At 54.2% G+C, this 7,198-nt stretch overlaps 1 protein-coding gene across 2 annotated transcripts in view; it reads left to right on the forward strand.

Annotated features, from left to right (window-relative positions):
* Positions 1-1,059: 1,059 nt before the first annotated feature.
* GNG7 (G protein subunit gamma 7) overlaps positions 1,060-7,198 on the forward strand; it is a 180,466-nt gene continuing 174,327 nt past the window's right edge. For both annotated transcript variants that reach the window (XM_032252334.1, XM_032252335.1), the window contains exon 1: positions 1,060-1,105. The gene's annotated coding sequence lies outside the window, so the exon portion shown is untranslated. The remainder of the gene's footprint in view (positions 1,106-7,198) is intronic.

A 7,198-nucleotide genomic window follows, 5' to 3' on the forward strand; every position in this document is an offset into this window, starting at 1 on the left:
AGCCAGGGCTGGGCACAGTGGTTCACACCTGTAATCCCAGCCCTTTGGGGGCTGAGGTCAGTGGATCACCTGAGGTGATTAGTCTCTCTAATAATACAAAAATTAGCTGGGTGTGGTGGCGGGCACTTGTAGTCCCAGCTACTCGGGAGGCTGAGGCAGAAGAATCACTTGAACTTGGGAGATGGAGGTTGCAGTGAGCCAAGATCGTGCCACTGCACTCCAGCGTGGGAGACAGAGCAAGTCTCCTCTCAAAAAAAATAAGTTAGCTGGGTTTGGTGGTGTGTGCCTGTGGCCCCACCTACCCGGGAGGCTGAGGCGGAAGGACTGCTTGAACCTGGGAGCTCAAAGCTGCAGTGAGCAGTGGTTGCACCACTGCACTCCATCCTGGCAATTGAGCGAAACTCTGTCTCAAAAACAAAACAAAACGCTGATTCCAGGGTCCAGTTCCCTACAGGATTCTTGTTCATTCCATCTGGGTTGGGGCCCAAGAATGTGTATTTTAAGATCCAGGCCTATGAGTTCAGAAACTGAAAAACCTTGTAAATGATAAGACGGGCTTGGGCAAACGCCCTTAGGTCTCACCTCGCTGAGGCCCAGTTTCTACCTCTGTAAAACCGGGAGAGTAATAATCGTGCCTTCTGGCTTTACGCAGGGGTTCCACGCGAGGGAGTCTATAAAGTCTTCAAGAAAGCGGCGCAGCAGTGATGATCACTGTCATTCTTCCCCCGCGAATGAGACCCTGGAGCTGGCATGCAGGAGTCGCACCCGCTCCCCGAGCGCGGGATTCGAACTCGCGAAACGCCGCGCGCCTCCCTGACGTCACGAAGTCACCCCTGGAAAGGCGCTCCACGCCCCGCCCTCGGCCCCGCCCGTGCCCGGAGCCCCGCCCCGCTCGCCTGGGCGCAGCCTACCCCGCTGCCTGCCCCGCGCCCCGCCCCCGCTCCGGCCTCCCGCCGCAGGGGCTGGCGATTGGTCGTGCCAGGACGCCAGGGCCCGCCCCCCGAGTGTCGGCCCCGCCCCCGCAGAGGGGAGCGAGCGCTCGCGGGCCGGGGCTGCGGGTTCGGCTGCGCGGCGGGGCAGAGGCGGCCGCGGGGCCCGAGCGCAGGTAAGGAGCTCACGCGATCCGTGGCGAGGGAGCTGAGGGCGCGTCCGGCGTCCGGGAGAAGGGACTGGGACGGCTCCGATTTGGCTGCGGACCGAGTTGGGGGTCGGGGTCCGCTGAGGAGGGGCTGGGGACCCGCGCTTCACTTGGAGGTTGCGGCTGGAATTGGGGACGGGGCTGCGCTTGGGGGTTGAGGTTAGCTTGGGAGAGGCTGGGCTGGGGATTGAGATTGCACTTGGGGATCAGGGCTAGCTGGGGAGGGGGCCGGACTTGCAGGTCCAGGTTAGCTGGTGGGGGCTGGAGGTGGGATCGGAGGTCTGAGTTAGCTGAGGAGGGGGCTGGGAGTGATTTTGGAGGTCTGAGTTATCTGGGGAGGGGGCTGGAGTGGCAGGTTAAGGTTAGCTGAGGGGCTGCTAGAGGTGCATTAGGAGATCTGAGTTAGCTGGGGAGGCGTCTGGAGTTGCAGGTCCAGGTTAACTAGAGATGAGCTGGGATGGAATTGGTGGTCTTGAGTTTGCTGGGGAGGGGGCTAGTCTCAGGTCGAGGTTAGCTGGGGAGGGGGCTTGGGGTGGGATTGGAGGTACGAGTTAGCTGGGGAGGGGGCTGGAATTGTAAGAACTGGAGATCTGAGTTAGTTGGGGAGGGTCTGGAGAGGGAAACGGGTGGAGTCAAGGGTGCAGCTTATTTGAAGAGGGAACTGGGAGTGGGGTTGAGGGTTGCAGGGAGCTGGGGAGGGGGCTGGAGATGGAGTTTGAAGTGTGGTTGTTGGAGAAGGGGCTGCAGAGGGAATTAGAGGCAGAGGTTGTCTGGGGAGAGGACTGAGGAATGTGGCTGGTGGAGATGGGGTGGGGGCGTTGATTGATGGCCCAGGGGTTAGGGTTAGCTGCAACGGGGCAGAAGGACAAAGTTGGGGTGAGCATACAGGTGGGGTCAGGCTCGTTCCAGAAGGGACGTCGGGGCTATCAGGGGAAATTGGGAGCTTGCGTGTGTGTGGGCTGGAGGGGTTTCAGGGAGAAGGAAGTTAGGGTGGGATGGTGAGAAGGGGGGTAAGGTCCCAGGTGTTTTGCCAGCTATCATCTAATCAGGAGGAAAACGGGGTGAGGGGGTGTCTCAGGTTGGATCCAGTTAAAAGGAGTTTGGAGAGGACTCACCTCTCTACTTTTGGGGGCGATGTTAATTGTTTGCTCTAGAACTGGGCACCGGGCAGAACCCCTCTGGAACAGTGAGCTGACGGAGACGGGAGTTCGGAATACTTTTTGAGGTTTATTTCTAGGATATAGGGTGCCAAGGAGAATGCTTCAGGAAGGAGAAAGTCTCCTGTCAGTGACTGAATTTTTCAGGAACTGAAGTGGGAGTTTTTGGGACGGTGATATTGAGCGATGTGGGTGGCACTTTATTTTTCCTGGGGAACGGGGGTTGCTAGGGGCTGGGAGGTGGGCGGTGGAAGACAGGCTTGATGAACAGAGGCAGCGGATCCCCAGCTAAGCCTCTTCACACGGTTGCTAGGTGTCAGTGAGGCAAATGCCAAGTTCACAAACTTGTTCTCCTCGTGGGATGCTGCGGTCCTGCCTTGATGGAGCATTGGGGGGCTCTGGGAGATGCGCCTGTGTGTTCTGACCCTGCCTCTCCATGCTGGGTGGGCTGTATCAACTTTTGGAGTCGCCATTTACTCCCCCGCAAAGCCGGAATAATAAAAACAGTAGCACATGCCTCTTGGGGTGGAATTACGGAATGTATGCACTGAGTGTTTCTTAGCACGTAGTGGGGGTCTCCGAAGCGTAGAGCATCATGTACTCAATCTAGTTTTTTCTTGGGGTGGGTTTGAGGTGGAGGAGCGGAATGACTGTGTTGTCACAGAGGAGGGGAAAGGAGGTGACAGGAACTTCACTCTAGTCCTGCAACCTTATGCGCACACATCAGGGTCACCCCCAGAAGCTTTAAAAAAGAACCTGCATGGCTAGTTGCAGTGGCTCACTCCTGTAATCCTAGCAGTTTGGGAGGCCGAGGCGGGTGGATCACCTGAGGTCAGGAGCTCAAATACAAAAATTAGCCAGGCGTGGGGCAGGTGCCTGTAATCCCACCTACTCAGGAGGCTGATGCAGGAGAATTGCTTGAACCCAGGAGGCAGAGATTGCAGTGAGCCGAGATGGCACCACTGCGCTCCAGCCTGGGAGACAGAGTGAGACTGTCTAAAAAAAAAAAACTAAAGAATATAAAAGAACGACAAGAATAGTTTTATTTGTCCTTGTTATCACTATTATTATTATTTTGAGACACAGTCTCGCTCTGTTGCCCAGGCTGGAGTGCAGTGGTGCCATCTCGGCTCACTGCAACCTCCGCCTCCACCTCCCAAGTAGCTGGGACTACAGGCTTGTGCCACCACGCCTGGCTAATTTTTGTATTTTTAGTACAGACAAGGTTTCCCCATGTTGGCCAGGCTGGTCTCGAATTCCTGACCTCAGGTGATCCGCCTGCCTCGGCCTCCAAAAGTACTGGGATTACAGACGTGTCGCCGCGCCCAGCCTGTCTCCATATTATTAAAAGTGAGTAAAAAACTGAAAAGGAAGAAGACTCTGTCCACACCTGGTGGCAGGAGACTCTCAAGGCTCATCAAGGAACAAATGCATGTGTTTAAGAGAGGACTGCCTGGGTCATTCTGATTTAGGGGTACCCTGTAAGGAACCACATCAAGCTGTGATTACACGCGCGAAATTTGTGAGTTTACACCTTGAGCTCATGGGATGGATTTGGGTGTCTCCATCCCAGCACTGTGGACATTTGGGATCTGGTCGTTCTCTGGGGTGGGGCCTTCTGGGCACTGCAGGGTGCTCAGCAGCATCCTTGGCCTCCACTATTCCCTGCCGGGAGCTCCCTGCATTGTGACAAACACAGATATCACCAGACATCACCCAGTGTCTGGTAGGGAGAGAAACACTCCAGTGGGGCACCCTCGTTGTAGACAAAACTGATTTATTTTCTCCTTTAAAGACCTCATCTCCAGGCCGGGTGAGGTGGCTCGTGCCTGTAATCCCAGCACTTTGGGAGGCCGAGGTGGGTGGATCACTTGAGGTCAGGAGTTTGAGACCAGCCTGGGTAATATGGTGAAACACCGTCTCTACTAAAAAATACAAAAATTAGCTGGGCGTGGTGGCGCACACCTGTAGTCCTAGCTACCTGGGAAGCTGAGGCAGAAGAATCGCTTGAACCCAGGAGGTAGAGGTTGCGGTGAGCCGAGATTGGGCCACTGCACTCCAGCATGGGCAAAAAAAAAAAAACCCCGTCTCCAAACAAAAAAAAAAAAAAAAAAAAAGAAATGCCTACTCATTTCTACGTGCGTCTTTTGTGTGGCTTTTGAAGACTTAATGCTGATTTAGAAGGTGGGATGAGTTTGTCAGTTACAGGCATTGGACGGTGCCACAGTTTGCAATGTGCTTTCCTGGTTTTAACGTGGAACTTGAAGCTTCCAGCGAAGCTCGATTTCTGCAGGTGCGTCTGGATCTCACAGAGGAGCTTTATTTAGAAAGCATCTTTGACCGACGCCGTTATTTTCTGTTCTTGTTTCACGCTTAGTAAACCCTGGGCCCCCGTTGTTTGACGGCAGAGAGAACTAAACAGAATTACCCTCACGCACAGACAGTTCAGCTTCGTGTTTACTGAATGAAGGTATTTTTCTGGTTCGCAGAGTAGTAGCGTAAAAACACTCCTTTCTTCATTCAAGGCAGTGTTCGGATTTTTTTCAGTTGCATGTGGAAACAGCAGTGGGCTTTAAAATCACAGCCACTGCGTCATTTGTATTTTCAAAGATGCTTCACGGTTTCTTACGAGAAGGTTGTGCCTGGTCTCTGTGGGCTTGGGAGCTGGTGCTTTCTTTTTTTTTTTCCTTTGAGACAGAGTCTCCCTCTGTTGCCCAGGCTGGAGTGCAGTGACGCCATCTCGGCTCACTGCAGCCTCCACCTCCCACGCTCAAGCGATTCTCCTGCCTCAGCCTCCTGAGTAGCTGGGATTACAGGTGCACATCACCACACCTGGCTAAGTTTTGTAATTTTAGTAGGGACGGGATTTCACCATGTTGGCCAGGCTGGTCTTGAAATCCTGACCTCAGGAGATCCACCCGCCTCGGCCTCCCAAAGTGCTGTGATTATATGCCTGAACCACCACACCTGTGCTGTCCTTTTTTTTGAGACATGGTCTCATTCCATTGCCCAGGCTGGAGTGCAGAGGCACAATCTCGGCTCACTGCAACCTCTGCCTCCTGGGTTCAAGCAATTCTCCTGCCTCACCCTCCCAAGTAGCTGGGACTACAGGCACTCGCCACCACGCATGGCTAATTTTTGTATTTTCATTAAAGACGGGGTCACCCTGTTGGCCAGGTTGGTCTCGAAATCCTGACCTGAGGTCGTCACACCCGCCTCGGCCTCCCACAGTGCTGGGATGGCAGGCGTGAGGCATCGCGCCCGGACACCGTGTCCTTTCATCGCTGACTTCTGCAAATCGGCGTCCTTGGCAAATCGGCGCTCTCCCCTGCTCAATGACATTTCTTGACTTCACTTGTCACTGCTTTTTACACATGCACTCTGGCCTGGCCTCTGTCTCTGAAGGGTTAGAGTAAAGTGTTCGTGGTTTATGTCACCCAGGAGACCTCACCAGCGAGTGTGAGAGCTACGGAGACATCTTGTCCTGTCCTCTGTCACACAGCGGCTCCCGAGGGGTCACTCCCGTCCTCCTCCTCCTCCCACATCCTGCGGCATGAGTGGGCCACACTCTCTGTGTGGTTCCTCCCTCCCATCCACTCCTGACACGGGCAGGCGGTGGGGTTCGTTCAGCAGCTCTGAGGTGCTTCCACGAACAGTTACTTGAACCTCACAAATGGAAAAGTCGTACTGCTTTTAATTACAAAAGTGGAAGTATAGGCCGGGCACGGTGACTCACGCCTGTAATCCCAGCACTTTGGGAGGCCGAGGTGGGCAGATCACAAGGTCAGGAGTTCGAGACTGTCCTGGCCAACATGGTGAAACCCCATCTCTACTAAAAATACAAAAATTAGGTAGGCGTGGTGATGTGCGCCTGTAGTCCCAGCTACTCGGGAGGCTGAGGCAGGAGAATTGCTTGAACCTGGGAGGCGGAGGTTGCAGTAAGCCGAGATCATGCCACTGCACTCCAGCCTGGTGCCTGGCAACGGAGCGACATTCTGTCTCCAAAAAAAAAAAAAAAAAAAAGGAGGTATAACTTACACTTCATAAAATTCAGTCTTTTTAAGGATACAATTTCATCTTTTAAATAAGTTTACCGGTTGTGCAAACATCCCTATAAGCCCCTTTCAGAACATTCTTTTCTGAAAGTGCTTAATCCTAGCACTTTGGGAGGCCTAGGCGGGCAGAGGTCAAGAGTTCAAGACCAGCCTGGCCAACAGGGTGAAAATACAATATTTTTAGTCTCTACTAAAAACACAAAAATTAGCCGGGCGTGGTGGGGGGGGCACCTGAAAACCCAGCTAGTCGGAAGGCTGAGGCAGGAGAATCACTTGAACCTGGGAGGCAGAGGCTGCAGTGAGGCCGAGGTTGAGATCGCACCATTGCACTCCAGCCGGGGGAACATAGTGAGACTCCGTCTCAAAAAACAAACAAACAAAAATTCTATCACCCAGTAAAATTCCTTGTCCCCATGAGGGGGGCTCATCTCCCTCCTGTCTCTGGACTGGCCTGTCCTAGATGTTTCAAAGAAATGGGTCACACACTGTGTGGCCTTTGGTGTCTGGCGTCTCTCACTCATGTGATGTCCTCAAGGTGCATCCACGCTGTGGCCTGCGTCGGAGCCTCACTCCTTTTCAGGGCTGAGTCGGGTTCCGGAGTGTGGATGGGCCGCCCGCGCTGATCCGTCCGTCTGTCCAGCAATACACACGTGGCTGCTTCTGCCTTTGGGCAGTGAAGCGAGAGCTGGGATGTAAATGGCTTTTTCCTGGGCACAGGCAGCCCCCTGCACTGAAACTTGGGGTGTTTGTTCAGCCGCCTGCCTGCCTTCCTGCCTGCCTGCCTGCCTTCCTGCCTTGCTGCCTTCCTTCCTTCCTTCCTTCCTTCCTTCCTTCCTTCCTTCCTTCCT

Source organism: Sapajus apella, unplaced genomic scaffold, assembly GCF_009761245.1.
Source record: "Sapajus apella isolate SASKATOON/1434 unplaced genomic scaffold, GSC_monkey_1.0 scaffold77, whole genome shotgun sequence".
NCBI classification, from domain to species: domain Eukaryota; kingdom Metazoa; phylum Chordata; class Mammalia; order Primates; family Cebidae; genus Sapajus; species Sapajus apella.